Source organism: Pongo pygmaeus, chromosome 3 (assembly GCF_028885625.2).
Source record: "Pongo pygmaeus isolate AG05252 chromosome 3, NHGRI_mPonPyg2-v2.0_pri, whole genome shotgun sequence".
Taxonomy (NCBI): domain Eukaryota; kingdom Metazoa; phylum Chordata; class Mammalia; order Primates; family Hominidae; genus Pongo; species Pongo pygmaeus.
In genome coordinates this window covers 156,023,923-156,033,435 of record NC_072376.2, presented here as the reverse complement: position 1 = coordinate 156,033,435, position 9,513 = coordinate 156,023,923, and positions in this window count along the sequence as shown.

Below are 9,513 nucleotides of genomic sequence, written 5' to 3'. Positions count from 1 at the left end.
ACAGTCTCTTATATTTGTGTGTGCATGCTTTCTTTTTTATTTCTTAGTATTAGTTTTCAGGGTTATACATAACTTTTCCTGGGAATCAGTTCTCAGTTTACTGATTTACCAGTTTCTGCATTTTTCATCAAATTCTTCCAGATGTTTGCTTGTTTTGCTCACTTCTGTCTTTCAAATCGCTTTTCAAATGTCACCTGTTCAGATAAACCCCTGTGAGTATTTTATCTAAAGTAGCTATTTCCTCCTATCCTATTTCCATCTCTGACTCCTTATCCTATTATATGTTTCTTTACAGCATTGATCTCTATATAATTGTTATATAAGAACTTGTTTACTTTTTACTTAGTTTACTTATTTACTTATTTATTGCTTACTAAAATGTAAGTTCCCTGTATCCTCAGTGCCTAAACCACTGTCTGGAACATTATAGGCTTTGTCAAAATATTTGCTGAATAAATGATGAATAAAGAGTAAATGATTTTACTCATCCTGTTTTCTTAAATGTTTTTCCCCTCACCATTTGGAGTTGAATTATGAGTTCATTTACTTCCATTTTTATTTAATAACCAGACATTTAATTTAAAAAATATTTTATGATTGCAGTTTTTATTTCTCTGTTCATCCTAGAGTTATTGAGCAAGGCAATTTTACATTTACAAGTGATTTGGGAGTTTTTGTTTAAAAGTTTTGTTGTTGATTACCAGTTTTCATTTTCAGTCAGAGAATGTGAACTGTAAAATATATTGTTTCTTGGCATTTATTGAGATTATCTTCATGAACAACTACATAAAAACATTTTCAAAATGTTCTCTGTAGAATAAAGTTTACTTTGTCTAATAAAAAACCTTACTAATTGTACTATTGAAATCCTTGTAAGACCTTGGTCAATCTTTGTTCTATAAAAGAGAGTTTTAAATTCTCACAACAAAAATAATTTTTCTATCAGTGTTTGCCGTCTACTGCCAGCAAAGAAGTTCATGACCGATTTATCTTCATTGTAATTTAAATTGCTTATCAACAGAAATGACTATCTTTTTAATAGTTTACTAAATTCAATTTTACTTTGTTTGAAATTAATATTACTAGTTGCTTTCCTTTGGTCTGATTTTGCCTAGTCAATCTTTCTGTTTCCTTTTGTTTTTAGCATTTTGGTGTCCTTGTGTTATGTGTGAGTTTTGAAGCTGAACATTGTTAAATTTTGTTTTAATAGGCGAGTTCAGTTAATTTATTTTTTGTCCAAATTCTTTTGAGTGATCTTATTTCTTTCATCTTTCTTTTTTTATTTAAAATGTTTCTTTGCTGTTGCATAATTTTTTTCTCTGCTTCTCCTTTCACTTTTTCTAGTGATTGAAAGATAAACATCTTGTTTTATCTTCTTCAAATGGAAATTAATGTTAAAACTAAACTTTTTCTAGTTTAATATATTTAAAAATAAGAATTTTTGAGTCTAAATAAAATGAATGTTTTGGCATATATTTTTCTATTACTTTTTCTTGATTCTCCAAAGTAATCTAGATTTCTGAATGTGAATTATTATTTTTATTTCATTACAGATTTCAACTTTGTTTCTTTTTCATGCCTCAGTTTTGTTTTTAATTTGGGCATATATTAAAATTTAATTTTAATATATGGCAAAGACAGTAGTTAGCAAATTGAACATCAGTATTTGTTATCCTCAGCTCTTTAAAAAAATATACCTCTCCTTCATACATACAGATACATTCTGAGTTTTAATTGGTCATGTGTCCACTCAATTAGAGACTGTAGTTTCTAATCTCCCCGCAGCTAGGTGAGATCATGTGACTAAGTGTTGCTCCATTGGATGTGAGCAAAGCAACGTGTGCAATTTCCAGATCAATTTTATGTAAAGAAATTGATTGTTTTTTACCCCATCTTTTTCCCAGTTTCCATGGCCTAGAATATGGACATGATTGTCCATGCGAGCTCTCACCTTATTCATGAGGATAACACTGTCAGAGACGGCAGAGCAATTATACCGAAGGAATTGGGGTTTCCATATGACCTAATGGAGTGTCTGCCTCCCACCAGGAACTGGCTTCCTATCTCTAAACTCTTGTAAGAGAAAGTAAGCTGCAGTCTTGTTGCAGCCCCTGTATTTTGCAGCCTTTTGTTTTAGCTTCTTAACCTTTTCTCTAATACATCATATTTGCAGATATTTAATATTTTTAATTGCTTGACATAGTCCTTTTATACTTCTAGTTTCTCATTGTTACTTTTGGTTTTGCTCTCAATATTCTGATAACAAATTTTGTTTAATTTCAGGTAGATGTACTTAGGTGGTTACAGTCTCTGAGCCATTTGGCCATGTTATCTTGTCTGGGTATAAAATAAGTACCACATCTTTTATTTCCCCCAATTCTGAACACAGTTCTGGTATTCTGGGTTGAATAAGGCAGGCTGGACTTTTTTCAATTCTCCAAAACTATTTTTGTTGTCTTCCTGAATTTTTACAAAATCTTATGTCAGACTTTAAAAAATTTATACAGTTTATATTTAATTTAGCCTACTTTATATTAATTTTGTCTAGAATTTGGTAACCCTTTTTGATATATCAACGTCTATGCTTTAATTTTTTTCACTTAGGACATTATATTTTTCCTTTCTAATATCTCTTTGATGATTGCTTCTCTATTCTTATTTCTTTCTCAGTGGTGATTATTCACATGTTGAATTTTCTCTTTCACTGTGTTTATGATTTTCTTAGAGAACTTCTCTAGGTTGTTACTGATTACATTATTTGCAGTCTTAGTTCTGTCCTTTACATGTTCCAATGCATATTTTAATTATTCTATATTTTATTGTGCTTCTTTGGGATTTCTCTGTATTTTTACTTTTTTTTGCCAGATCAATTTTCATCTTATGTTTTATGTTTTACTTCACTGAGTCCATGATTACTTATATTTCATTGATATAATAAAACCAAAGAGAAAATAAGCTTTTATTTTACTTATTGGATAAATATTATTTAGAGATAGATATCTCTATATTTTCAGGGCAATAGCTATGTTATTTCTTACATATCACAGAGGGTTTTTTTTTAATTTTTAAAGATCCCTTTTTCCCCATTTCTGTATGATTTATCAAACTTGAATAAGAAATTATTTTTCTGGTCCTGGTATTTGTCAAGTAATGTGATAGTTTAATTCTCTTTCAGTTTATATATTACTATACCTTTATTGCTAGAATTCCCTTACGAACTCTTAAGTTTGTAACCAAGTTTGTGAGCACAACCTCTAACAAATTTCTGGTATATAGCAGACATTCATTTAGGGTGGCTTTGTTATACAAAGTGAGATTTTTTTTTTTTCTCTGAGTTTTTGGTTCTTAAAGTGTGAAGAAGTAAATTTATTTTTGGATATTTTGAAATTTGAATAATATGTTAGAGATAGTTCATTACCAGTACGATCTCTAGAGAGCCTGCTTCACTCTGCTTTTACTGAAGGCTGAACTTGCCATCAAGTCCTCTATGCACCACTACCTATCCTCTACTTAGTATTCAGCACTAGAAGTTGTTGCTTCCTTAATGAATGGATGTAGAGAGGTAAAGATGAATGTAATGAAACAATCTGCATTATTAAGTACCTAAGTGATGTGTTATGACCTTTTTCAATTCTTTCCCATAAAACTGAATTGCCATTTCAGAGGTCTTGTCAATGATTAAACCTATGGAAAGCATAATTGAGGGTAGACGATTGATTAATAATTGTTTTTTTACAAGTTTCTATTGCTCTTATCATTTTTCTCTTTTTTCTTTTTCTTTTTCTTGGCAGATCAGAAAATATGTGTCAGTTTCAGTTAGTTAGCATCATTGTAACCTAAATGTTGTAGTATTTCTCCTGAATTTTGTTTTATGCCTTCTGTGCTTTAGGGAGAATAGTTCTTATTTATTGGAACTAAAAAAAAGAATAGATTTGAAATTCAAGCTCAAAACCATGTAGAGCTGTCATTGACTTTTCCTAAGGTGTTTAATTGCCTGCAGGAAAGACTTGTTTTGTTTGAAAATTCTCTGAGCGTTCATGGAAATTCATAGTGGTCAATTTTGCATGTCACTCGGAGTATTGGGACTATTTCTTAGGCTTCCCCAGAAGTAAGTAATGTGTGGAAATAGTCACAGCGTCTTTAAACAAACATTCCTACAAAGGCAAAAATGCATTCAAAGACTATGAAAGATACAAATGTTTCTAACAGTTTAAGGCATAACCATTTTCTATCTCAAACTTTAAAATGCTTCAGTCACAAACGTTTTCAGGCATAACCTCTTACAGGATTTATAGAAGGATTCCCAGGAACTGAGAGGGCATATTTACCCTGGCTTTGAATGTCACATCTAACCAGATTAACACATTTAGCCTTTGGTTTTAGGTCCTAGGCTATCATATTATGGAACTGGTTTTTTTTCTAGAAGGAAGTGGCCAAGCTGTATTTCCTGCTCTTGTTCTAGTTCACTACTCCTCATCTTTGTCTCTCAAATTCTCACAGCTCCTGGTCTCAATGTGCTGACTTGTCTTAATCTTTGGCAACTGCATTATCTATAATCCCTGATTAAATACACAGTTTTTGGCCTCTAATTCCAACTTTGTTATCAGTTTCTAGCCTTCTTCATTACCTGACCTCTAACTTTTATCCAAGCCATACATTTGGTTGTCTGAATTTGGTTCTACTCCTAATTCTGTGATCTTCACTGCTGAAAGTCTTGAAATAACAAAACCATCGGCAAATTAATATTCAGCGTATCTGTGTGTTTACGTGTATGAATGTGATTATATCACAATTTAACAAAATGTTGATATCGCAGAATTTCCAAAACAGTGTCCACGATAGAACTGTCATTGAAATAAAAAACTAACAAAACAAAACAGCAGTACTTTTTGGACATGCACTCCTCTCTGTGACTTTCAAAAACTCAGTAAATTCTTTAAAGACGTCAGCATTGCAGAGAGAGAAGATTCTGCATGTACAACTCTTTGGATTGCCTCAGGCTCTAACCCAAGACCACACAGTTATGCACTATGCACCTCCTTTTTCAAGTTAGGGATTACTAAAGAATATTTTGTGTTATATTATTAGCCCCCAACTATATACACACATTGCCTGAGAAGTAATAAAATTACCAAATTAAAAGTATTACTAAGTAGAAAGAAAAGAGAAAGAAGAGGATTGGTAGGTTATATTTATGCTTGGGAAACTAATGTATTCAAAAAATAATGTTCTTATCTTGATAAACCTATTCTGCCTTTTAAAATAAGGAGGTTAATCTAGCTTAGTTGGTTTCTGGGGATTAATGACTGGGTTTTTAAAGATAACTTACTAATAATTCATATCCTCATAACATTTTTCATCTCTGTAGAATCATATTGTTCTTGTATAATCTATTTCATTTTTGAAATGTTGATAATCTATTCTAGGGAGCAAATGAGTCATGAGAGTGCAGGTGTATGACATTTAAGTGTTGGTGAACTTAATTTAGCACAGTCAGCATTTACTCTATAAGGGAAAAAAGCTAGAGTAGAGACCCCTAACACAGGCAGTAGTAATAGTGAGTAGAGGCTAATGATGAGTCTGTTATAAAGGGTAACTTACTGTGATTTTAATTTAAATATATCTTAGCATATTTATAAGGTAATTTTTAAAGTGTTCTGTATTTTGCTTTAAATAAAATTTAAAATTTCTTTGTGTATATTAAAGGTTTTTTTTTTTTTTTGCGGTTTCACTCTGTTGCTCAGGCTGGAGTGCAGTGGCACAGTTGCGTCTCACTGCAACCTCTCCCTTCTGGGTTCAGGTGATTCTTGTGCCTCAGCCTCTGGAGTAGCTGGGATTACAGGCACATGCCACCACACCTGGCTAATTTTTGTGTTTTTAGTAGAGACAGTGTTTCACTGTGTTGGCTAGTGTTCACTGTGTTGTTGGTCAAACTCCTGACCTCAAGTGATCCACCCACCTCAGCTTCCCAAAGTGCTGGGATTACAGGCATGAGCCACCGAACCAGGCCAGCCAACATACCTGGTCAAAACATTTCTATATTTTACATAAATATTATTCTTCTCGGTTTATATTTGGAATTATTTTGATAAGTTTGCTACTTTCTGTTAGATCAACTTTTAACAATTTTCATTATAAGATTATCATTCTTGCTTTAGGGTTTTTTCGTCTTGTTTTTGCTTAGTTTGCCTTTTTAGTTTCTCAGTCATCGTGATTTTATCTTTCTGTCTCATCTTTTCTCAGTTATTGTGATTTTATTCATTTGAATTAATTTATCATTGATCTCCCAACTTTACTATTGTCTTTCATTGTTAATGTAGTGCTGGAAATGAAGCTTGTATTCTGTACGGTTGTTAAATAAAAGTAAGATAGGTCATTCATTGGGGTAGAGCTTTCTACCTCAGAATATGACATTTCTGTAGTACTTGTGATACCTAAATAGCTGTGAAATATCGAAAACAAAAGGCTCTTATGGTAGAGAGCAAGTATGACAAGGTTGCAAAGTACCCACCTCATGCCATGGTGACAAGAATACCAAGCCTAATATTTACTCACTATGGAGGAGAAGTGATGCACCCACTAATCTCTTGAAGTTTTATGTTAGTGTGCAATATTGGGCACAAGGAAATTTATTTATAAACTCATATAGGTTCTCACCAATTAATAGGGTGGTCAAAATAAAAATTGTTATAACTGAAAACTCCAGGGGCCGCTAATAAGAGAAACATAATATTCAATTTGCAGAAAGCTTCTAAGCTTGCTTCTGTGTACAGTAAAATGTTTTACTGAGCAAAGTAAATCAATAAGGATTAAGAAACATAATATGTAATAGAATACATATACTAAAAATTCTTTCTTTTCACATGTGGATTATTGGCTGGTTAAGATATTCTTCAGTATGCAACAGGATCAGACAAAACCAAAATGATATAATTTGTATTACTCTTTATAATTTGTTTTTAAAAATTAACAATTCAAATTTTATTTGAGAATTGAATTATGGTATCTATACGTGGCTGTAGTCTCAGTATTTTCCTGAGAGAGCAAATAAAGTCACAAAATAAGCCCGCTGAGTTATCATACAGCCAAGCTGTTGCCAAGCAATTTGGCTGAGATCTTCACCTTCCTTAAGTAGCTGAAACTCTTATAATTTTAAATCCAAGATTCAAAAACACATTTTGGAGCTCTTCCTACTGTGTGAACTTTCTTGATTCTTCCCCCCATTATTTCTGCCCAATAATCCAGTAGAGTTTGCTACAGTAACCTTGGGGCATGGAAAGAGGAAGCCATTAAATCAAGCCCTAATCCTCCTTTTGTAATAAAGCCTGGCCCAACAATCAGCTCATGTCTAAAAGATCACCATATTAGCATAATAACTAATGATTTTTTGTTTCATTCTCAGCATAATGGTTTTAAATTTAATATATTCAACTCATAGTCTCATTAGGGGCTGTTAGTACAACAAGGATGTTTGTGGAGCATAATTAAACAATGATTTAATCATAATATACTGTAATGCATACATTAAGGGGTTAGGCACGTTAAGTGGTTTGAGGAACAAGAAGAGAGATGTATAGAACCTTTAATTCTATAAATTTAGGCTGCACTTTTCATTTGAAAAAGTTTTGAATTAATTCATTAATTTCTTAAATTCTAAGTGAACCGCCTTCTAGTTTCAGGCTCCAAGAGGTCCAGCTCTGTTCTGAACCAGTTGTTTGTGAGGACTGTTTGGCTTTTCCTGGGCAGTGCAGAGGCTGCTCATGGATGCACTTCTTCTTTCCTAGGGTACTGGTATGGTCCACTTCACCAGCTTGGAGTATAAAGGAGTTCACATCTATTTTATTTTTCACATTGACACTGGCTGGGTTATTCATGTGCACAAATTACTAGAAAGTCCAGTATCTGATTCAAAAATTTTCTTCTTTTCCATCAAATTAAAAATTACTCATAATCCTTCAGGAGCTTAGTCAAAAGGATAGCACAGTTCTAAACTGTCACAGGAAAGAGGACATCATTGTATTGTGCTGATTTTGTTTCTGTTTTCACACGTTGCTGCTAAAAATGGAAAGTCTTATAATTTCACTGGCATCCAATTCACTGTTGCAATGCCACCACTGAAGATCTAGTAGTTTTCTAGTGTAGGGAGGGGATGTTTTATAGGTTTCTCCCTACACTGTTAAGCCCAGCTGGGCTCCCACTACTTATAATGATTTTAACATGAAGGATGGGGCAGAATTTGAGAGACTGTAGAGGTACTTCTAGAGAAGATGATCTCACTCCCTCATTGTGACACTTTGCAAGGGTGCTTCAGACTTGGGCTGCCAAGTTCAGCTTTAGTTCATATTCATATGCTCAGCTATTATACTCCAAATATGGGCACCTGTCAGGGAGCAGGCTCAGCAAGGAAGTCCATCCACAGATGCTGCTATGCTGCAATTAGCCCTTCCACCATGAATTATTGGTCCTGGCTGTGAGCTAGCTTACCAGTCCAGATGCCTTTCCCATAATGGTAATGTCATCCTTGGGGACTATTTTAAGTCATTCTTACTAGTGATACCATATTGAACAACAAGAAAGTTTCTAATAACAACAGTCTCAAAGAAGAATCAAATCTCAATGTCTGTGTTCCCTGGAGCTCTTCAACCTTACTCCTATGCAGTCGTATGCTTACATCCTCCATAGAGAACAGCTCTCTATACTAAAAGGTGTTAGTAGCAGTGGCTTTCATCTAATCACACAAATGCCATGCTCTACCATTCCCCCAAGGCATGGGGTGCCTACCTGCCTTGCATCAGCATTACTAAGAAGTTCACTCAATAAAGAAGATAGGTTCTAAGTCTGTTTATATGTTTATTAAAAAGGAAATCCATGCACTGGATTCACCATTCCAAAAGTCCAAAAGGGCTTATTTTAAAAAGCAAATATTTTTCTTATTCTGTCCCTTGATCATCTAGTTCCCTTTTCCAGAGGTATGTATATTATTTAATGATACCATATACATATTATATCCATATATACACACACATATATACATGTTTAAATATATGCAACTAACCTATGTAGGTTCTACACTTTGATTCTACACTTTGATTTCTGCACTTTAAAATATCAAGTTCGTGTTAGTATATGTTAAAAAGTTGTGGTGGAGCTCTACCTGTCTTGCAGAGATCTACTTCTCTTGTAGCCATCCAGGACCACACTTCTGCCCATCTTCAGAGAGAAAACACTGAGAGTCAATTAAGAGGTGAGGTAGATGCTAAGGCTGAAGAGGGAGGAAGCTGGGAGCCCTGCGTAGAGTTGCTGAGTGCCAGGATGAGTTCCTGGTTATGAACAGCTCCTAGGGAATGGGAGCTGTGAATGCTCTGAAATACAAAACAGCTGTGTCATATTAAGTATTGCTCTGGACCACATTATGTTCCCTCAAAATGCATATGTTGGAGCCTTAACCCTCAGTGTGATGATATTTGGAGACTGGGCCTTCGGAAGCTAATTAGGTTGAGATGAGTTCATGAG